The following is an 8520-nucleotide window of genomic DNA, read 5'->3' as shown; positions in this document are numbered from 1 at the left end:
AAAAAAAAAAGAGTAAATGTTGGACCAGCAGGTGGCATGGTGGTTAAGGTGGTTTGACCCCACATGGCCAACTGTGTGGTTTGAGCCTCAGACTTGATGGCTTGCAAAACACACTGGGCACGTGTGCATGCCCCAAATCCTGTGAGAACAGTGCAGAAGGGATTGCAGTCTGGCCATACCCCTAAGGGAGGGGATACTTTCCTTCTCTCTTCCCCTCTCTTCTCTCTCCAGTGAGCTCATGCACCCTATAGCAAACAACATCCAAAAAAGTAACACGTGAAGTTAACTTCAGTAATATTCCATTTAGTCTAACATATCCAAAATATTATTTCAATGTATTACCAATAGAAAAAATGGTTTGTGATCTTTTATATTCTTTTTATTATATCAGACCTCAGAATGTGTTGTGTATTTTACACACACAGCGCATCTCCATTCACACGTGTCACAATTCAAGCACACGATACACAGGGTGGCTAGTGATGACTGCAATTGTGTGTGTGTGATCTGCTACACTGTATGCTTTAGGAAGGCCAAGCCCAAACCTCCACGAGGAGAGGATTGCTCTGCTCATAAGGCCTGCTAAATTCCTGTTTCACTCCTAAACAGTTGTTCTAATTCTTACTAGGGAAAAAAAAAATCCTTTAGCAGCATAAACCATCTTTAGAAACTAAGAAAATTGGAAATCATATTTTTAAGAAGTTTATTTCTCTCATGAGTAAGCCAGACGGGTATTCCATCAGGTCCCCATGATGTGATCTACCCAGTCTTAGCTAGTCTTGACACAGGCAAGTACATAAACACCTGCCATATACAAGTCCCAGGCCTTGAACCCAGGACATTTCCCATTTGGATCCAGTTGCTTTACTGCTACACCACTGTCTGGCTCAGAAAACACATTTTAATTACCCAGCTGTGTAGGCAATTTGTGCACTTTGACTGCAAAGAATACCTTTGTTATGTGATACCTGTCATGGTAGCCAGAAGAAGATACTGGCCTGAACTCAAGGTATGAGACCCATCCATACCTGCTCTGCAGGGATAGCACCCTGTCATGTCTAGCCTCTTATTAGAATATCAGCAGAATTTATCTTATACTCTAATAATCCCTGTAGATGATTTTAGAACTAGACCTTCAAGAAAAGCATTCTTCTTTTAATAAAAGTGAAAATTCAGCTTGGTCAAGGGATACAGCTCCACAGGAAATAACTTCATACAGGGGAGGTCTGAGAAGAGAAAATGAAGTCTAGCTCTTTTCTAAGTGATTGTGTGTTAAGTCATTTTTGTCTTAAAACATATTTAAACGTGGCTGCTATCAAGACTCCATTTACAGAGACAGAGAGAGGAAGTAGCTTATCCAAGGCAGGTGGAATGAGCTGAGAGCCCAGTGTGGCTCCCCCTGGTGCCCGGCTTCTAGACTATATGGAGATGCTGGGAGATATCAGGGATGACAGGACAGTGACCCAGATCTGGCTGACTTCATAAAGAGTGGACAGTTGGGCTAATACAATCTTAGAGTTCCCTGATCTGTGCCACCTTTGGCAGCAGACAGAGGCTCAGTGATAAGGCAACTGGACCCATCTGGGAACATTCCAAGTTCACGTCCTGGGGCTTCCCTATACACACTGGGTCAGTCCATGACCTGGGCTGGGGCTGGGCAGTGATCCTGATATGAGGCTCTGTTGGTGGTGCCTCTCTCTCTGTCTTGTGGAAGAAGTAAATGAACATTTTTGTTTTAAAAAAATTCATATATATATATATAAAACCAGCAAGTGGTATGGTGATTAGGGTGCTGGACTCCCACATGGCCAACCATGGTTCAAGTCCTAGACCTGGCAGCTTGCTTTCTCACTTTCCCTTTCTCGCTCTCTCTTTCTCTGTCTGTCTCTGTTAAATGCATGTGCCCTATAGCAAATAAAGTTAAATAAGTAAATTTTTTTTAAAATTGTCAACTAGATATTTTTGTCTTTACTGTGCCCTTCCTACTAAAAATCCCTTGCTCCCAGAGATACAATGTTGTTCAGGGTCCCCAAGGTAAAGCGGACTTTCTGTGTCTGATCTGGGATCCAGACATTTCCCGGCCATTGAGGTCCATCATTAACACTTAACAACTCCCTCACTAGGCACCACCCCCAGAACTCCATGGCTTCCGAACTGAGATGGTTAATTCCTGCTCTGAGAAATTGTTGGGCCCAATGACGCAGCTGACTCAGCAGGCACTCACCCCTTCCCAGTCATCGTCTTACACATGACCTTCGGCAGATGGGGTCAGCGCATTGACAGGAACCTCGAGTGTGGTGACAGGCTGGTGGGCAGATCGTGGGGCGGAGAAGCTGGAAGCATCCTTAGATTGCGCCTGCCCTGGCCACAGCCACAGACGATCTTGCCATTGAAGTCATCAGACTAACCTGCTTTGGGAAAATAACTCGATTTCTTTCTTTTCCTAAACAAATTTTAAAATAACAATAGCTCTTGAATTTCAGAATAAATGAATAAATACTTGGTGACTTGTTTCTCATCCACCTGCGTGGTATCATAGGCACCAAGACTAATTACCTAGAATCATAAAAGTCTGAATAACCAGTCTAATTAATAACCTAAGAATAACCAATCTAATTATAATTTTATTTCATAGAAAAGATCATTATTTTATGGGGAGCAGGGGACCAAAAGACTGACTCATTAGAGACCACATAGCTACTAGAAACAGGACTAGAAACCAGATCTTTTTTTCAGTATTTTAAAACCACATATTCTCTTCTGTAGGTCTGATATTTAGATCACAGTAGTTTACAAGGCTCTGTCAGCTCCATGAAATTCGTCCTTTTTTCCCATCACTACAGTCATATTATAGTAACTTCTTCCTGTTTCACAGTGATAGAGAAAGAGACCACGGGGTAAAATGCTATGACCTGTTTTATTTAAATTTAAATTTTGGAGGGGGGCTTTCCTTGCTTGTCATACCGTGGGCTAGTAAGCATCGACATATAATGAAGGAATTATCAGTTGCACGTTTATCTTAATCTGCACCATAAAACTTGGCAGTGATAGAAGTCACTGTTGATTGGCTCCCGCACCCACATTTCCACCTCATTCTTTTTTGCCTCTCTCTGCATGGGAGACAGGAAACTATAAATACTTCCCAACCTCCCTTGCAGCTCTGGGTGATTGTGTGTCATGGCTCCAGCTGATGAAGCACAAATGGCCGTCTTCTAGAGTCCGGAGGAATGCTTTGGCTTCCTCAGTGAAAGGGATAACCCTAGCCATCCCTTTCCCACCTTCTTCCGGCCAGAATGTGGCCGTGACGCTCACAACCATTGCAGTAGGCCATTTTATGAACAGGAGGGTGGGACCATTTGAATTGTAGAAATAAGAACCTGGTAACTTTGAGTCTCTGAATCAATAGCAGCTGCCTCTCCCAAACCCATTTGTTATGTGGAGAAATTAAACCCCTATTTATTTAAAGCATTGCCAATTAGGTTTTCTAAACTAATTTTGGTTAACTGAAACCAAAAGCATTCCTAAGTGACAGAAAAACTCTCAACTATTAGGGTTTTTTGGGGGGGGTGGGTTGATGTTATTTTACATCTCTCTCCCCCCAACAAGATAAGAAAATAAATAAGTTATAAGTCATGTAACTAGAGGTAACTTTCACTACCATCCTGACCTCAGGGAGAAGGTGTGGCCTAGGTTGGTTGGTGAAAAACATCTCAGGTTGGTTTTGTTCAGGCCCACCCAAGTACAGAGGCTAGATGCGTGACATTTCTTCCACTCTGTGACAGCCACCAACTCCCCAAGTGTCTAGAACTCTTCTACCTGTGTTAGAAGTAGAGGAAAAGAAGGCCTGCAGGTGCTCGTGGGTATTGGAGCAGGGATGTCACTCCTGTCATCAAGAGGAGCTGAGCAATGCCTATGGGCTTAGGAGGCCATCAGCTTTGCAAGACGCCAAGCAGATGCTCAGAGTAGCCATCCCTGGGGTGCTCTGGCCGAATGGTGATGAGGGGGCTACAGGCAGAGCTGTTCCACTCACCCTGAGGTGTTCCCTCCAGGATCTGCAGAGCTGACCACCAACAGTGTCGACTCTTTACAGGCACTTTTTCCCTCTGGTCATCACAGTCTAGGAGACCCATGGGCAGCACCCTCAGGTGTCTCCAGCCACTGGGCTACTCAGCCTGCTCCTCCTGGTCCCTCACAGACCTGCTTCACTGCTACCAAACAGGGAATGTACTCCATGACTGTGCCTCATGGCATGGAGCTGTGGCTGCCTTGCTGGCTTCCACAGAGGGATGGGACCAGGAGCACTGGAGTGACATTTGTCATCGACTGACCATTCCTATATTTGGAGAATTTCCTACTAAGCAGAGACCTCCTCCCCATACAGACACTGAAACTATTAAAAGCTTGTCCAGCCACTCACATCTAGGGCAATATCATGTGACCAAACCCAATCAAATGCACCCACCTTGGATTTGAATCAGGAGCTGGGGGGCCCCAAACACGGGACAGTAAAGACTACATTCTGGAGGAGGTGGCAGCAACACCATTGTATTTCTGAGGGCACTCAGGCAGTATTGGCCTCCTACACTGTGTGTCCAGAAGCCAGTCAAGGTGGAAGCATTGTCCTCAACAGACTGGCTTCATGGCAGGATGCTGACCTAGCCTCCTGGTCATTTCCCAAGCCTCAGTGTCCAACATTCTCAGCTATTTGAGCTTCTCAATTTAATGCATTTGTATTTACTTACTTACTTTTTCACCTCAGTCAGTGATGGTCGATCTCTGTTGCTTACAATTAAGAATCCTGATTGATTCAGCTACATGTCTGATACTACTCCATCCTTTAAGTCCACTTAGCAACACCAGCACGAGGCTGTTGTGTGTGTGATATACTTTATAAGAGTTGGGGGATACTAGTAATAGAAAGAGTTGTGGGAATAGAGAAGAGATGAAAATAGTACAGTACGCGTAACCTTTTCAGATGAGGGACTTTTTTTAAAGAGTTAAACTCTTCAAAGGGAGCTTCTTTGCAGAGAGGAGGGGATAGTTTGTCAGCATCTAGCCTTGTTCATGAGTTGCAGTGGTGTATTACCAGGTAGGGTTGTACCAGAGAAACAGAACCAGTAGGATATATATGTATATATACACATATGTGAGCATGCACAGATACGCAGGAATACACATGTATGCACGCTATGTATATTAGAGAGAGAGATTTGTTTTGAAGAATTGGCTTGAACCAAACCCAAGGCCTTGTGATTAAAGGAGCTGAATCCCACATGGCTGACCACAGTTCAAGAGGCTTGAAAAAACAGGCCAGGCACGTGTGCATACATGTTCAAAATCCCTTAAGATGGGAGAAATGGAGGAAAAGAAATTGTGGTGTGGCCATGTCCAAATGAAGGGCAGTACTTCTCCCCACCCCCGTCTCTATATCTCCGGCAAGTGCACACGCCCTCTGGCAATTAAAAAATATTAAGAATGAATTGGCTTACACGACTGCAGCAGCTGGCAAGGTTGAAATCCGTCGAGCAGCGCTTCAGAAGAAGCAGGCTAGAAACTTGGACGGAAGCTGGCTCTGTAGTCCATGTGCAAATTTTCTTCTCCTTGCTCCTAAGGCCTTGCAACAGTTACTACTCATTCTTGGCAAAACCAACAGAGGAGAGATCTATTTTGAAGTGCCATCATTTGCAAAATTTTAGTGATAAAAATACTTTCATAATTAAACCTTAAATTTCACACACACACACACACACACACAAAACCTTATGACAGGAAGCTAAGCACACAGAATGAATGTTTTTTTATTCATCAGAGAAAATATAAAATCACTCCGGAAGGATCACACTAAGAAGGTACTTACTGGAAAGAAAACCCAAAAGGCTTTTCTGCTGTATTTTATTTTTGTGGAATCATGATTTGGTGCAATATTCTTATCTGAAAATGAAGAGAATATTACCAACAAAAACGGTGTCCAGATCTCAATAGGTAACAGTACAATTTAAGGAGCGATTTGGGATATGAAATTGCAATGTGTTAAATGCAAGCATAAAATATGTATAATAAAATTACATTTTTTTTGCCAAAGTGCAATGTTCTAGTGAAAATAATAAAGCCTCATGAAGTGGATTTACTATTTTATCAAAACAATTATGTTCTATTTCTATTTGAATATAGCCACTTTGTTACTTAAATAGTTGGGGGGAAATGATAAAAAACTAAAGTGATGTAAGTGCATAAAGGGTCCCCTATGATATAAGTTGCTTTTACATTGTGTATTTTAGTTCAGGCCTTCAAGATTTGGTCTGACATTATCAAAAACATGTGACATAATCTATACGAGAAACGGCTGCTTTCTGGCCCTTGGACGACCTTACTAATAATTTTTAATATTGAAATATTTCTCAGTCAAACTGATACAATTTCTCAGCCAAATTAAAAAGAGCTTGTGTCAAGGAACCAGCAGTTAGCGTAATGGCTATGTTGCTGTACTCCCCCGTAGTCGACCGCGGTTCCCAGACCCGGTGGCTTAAAACTCACTCCAGGCGTGTGTGTGTACATGCCCAGGATCCCGAGAAGAGAATGGAGGAGAAGGGATTGTGGCATGACCATCCCCCCTGGGGGTGATTTCTCGCTTTCTGTCTCTCTGTCTCTGTCCGGGGCCCCCCGCCCTATAGCAAAAGTCCCTCAAAAAAAAAAAAAAAAAAAAAGAGCTTGTGTCAAAGTGTTATTTCTAATTCTCCACGAGAGAAGAGGCAGCCAATTCAAAGACAGCCTTCTGTTAAAGATATTTATAGCGACTTAGAAGCGGTTTTTCGGCTTTCTCCAATCCCTGCCTGCTTCAGCCCACCTGCCTCCACTCCAGCTCCACCATGTCCATCAGGTGACCCAGAAGTCCTACAAGGTGTCCGCCTCCGGCGCCCGGCCCGCCTTCAGCAGAGCACACCTGGTGCCCATAGCAACTCCTCGAGCTCTGGGTGGGCCCCAGCGGCAACTTTCAGGGTGGCCTGGGCACCAGCATGGCTCTGGGGCTGGGCTGGTGGTAACGTTGGTGCCTGGGGCACCACAGCCGTATGGTGAACCAGAGCCTCCTGATTGCCCTTAAGCTGGAGGTGGACCCCAACATCCAGGCCGTGCGCCCAGAAGGAGCAGACCAAGGTCCTCGACAAGTTCTCCTCCTTCTTGGACAAAGTGCGGTTCCTGAAGCAGCCGAACGAGGTGCTGCAGACCAAGTGGAGCCTCCTGCTGCAGCAGAAGCCTGCCTGGTGCAACATGGACGACATGTCTGAGAGCCACTGCCGCACCCTGCGCTGCAGCGGGACACCCTGGGCCAGGACACGCTGCCGCTGGATGCAGGGGCTGGTAGGGGCTTGCAGAGTCCGTCCAGGGGTGAGATCCACAAGCGTACAGAGCCGGGTAGTGAGTTCGCCCTCATCAGGAAGGAGGTGGATGAAGTTTACAGGACCAAGTGGAGCTGAAGACGCGCCTGGAAGGGCTGGCTGACGAGATCCACTTCCTCAGGCAGCTGTGCAGAGAGGAGCAGTCCCAGATCTCGGACACGTCGGTGGTGCTGTCGGCGGACAACGGCCGCTCTCTGGACGTGGACTGCATCGCCGCGTTCCCGCCCAGGACGAGGAGATCGCCGGCTGCAGCCAGGCTGAGGCTGAAACCACCTGACAGGTGGAGGCGGAGGAGCTGCGGACGCTGGCTGGGGAGCATCGGGATGACCTAGATCTCTGAGATGAACCAGAACGTCCACCAGCTCCAGGCTGAGATCCCGGGCCTGCAAGGGCCAGAGAGATTCCCTGATGCTGAGCAGCCTGGGGACCTGGCCATTAAGGATGCCCACCCCAAGCTGGCAGAGCTGGAGGCCGCCCTGCAGCAGGCCAGGCAGGACATGGCGCAGCAGCTGCACGAGCACCAGGAGCTCGCGACCTTCAGGCTAGCTCAGGACGCCGAGATCTACCTACCGCAAGCGCTGGAGGGAGAGGAGAGCGGCTGGAGTCTGGGATGCAGAGCATGAGCAGCCATAGGAAGACCACCTGCAGCTACTCAGGTGGGTTGGCCTCAACCTGCAGGGGCCGCACAAGCCCTGGCCTCAACTGCGGCCTGAGCTCCTTCCAGTCCAGCTTCTGCTCTGGCGGAGGCTCCAGCTCCTTTAGCTGCACCAGCTCCACCAAGGCGGTGGTTGTGAAGATTGAGATGCATGATGGGAAGCTGGTGTCTGAGTCCTCTGGCGTCCTGCCCAAGTGAGCGGCCACTGCAGCCCCCTCGCCTATCCTCTTCCTGTGGCTAACCCCGGCAGGGACGCCCCCTCGCCTATCCTCGTCCTGTGGCTACCCCGGGCAGGGGAAGCCGTGGTACAGGGGAGCGTAGGGAACAGAAGACTTTCCTGAGGCTCAGTCGTCCACTCTGGGGAGGGCCCTACTGCCTGGCCCACCCCTCTTGACCCCAACAGAAAGCCAGCTTACTGGTATTTTCCAGTAAGTCTCAGCTGGCTCTGCCAACAATAACAAAGATATTTAT

At 47.0% G+C, this 8520-nt stretch overlaps 1 pseudogene; it reads left to right on the top strand.

Moving 5' to 3' along the window:
- LOC102500154 (keratin, type II cytoskeletal 8 pseudogene) overlaps nt 1–8247 on the top strand; it is a 24419-nt pseudogene extending 16172 nt beyond the window's left edge.
- The last annotated feature ends 273 nt before the right edge of the window (nt 8248–8520 follow it).

Source organism: Tupaia chinensis, unplaced genomic scaffold, assembly GCF_000334495.1.
Source record: "Tupaia chinensis unplaced genomic scaffold, TupChi_1.0 Scaffold143836_2, whole genome shotgun sequence".
Classification (NCBI taxonomy): Eukaryota; Metazoa; Chordata; class Mammalia; order Scandentia; family Tupaiidae; genus Tupaia; species Tupaia belangeri.
Note: the sequence above shows the minus strand (reverse complement) of the source record. Positions and strands in the feature narration are given on the sequence as shown.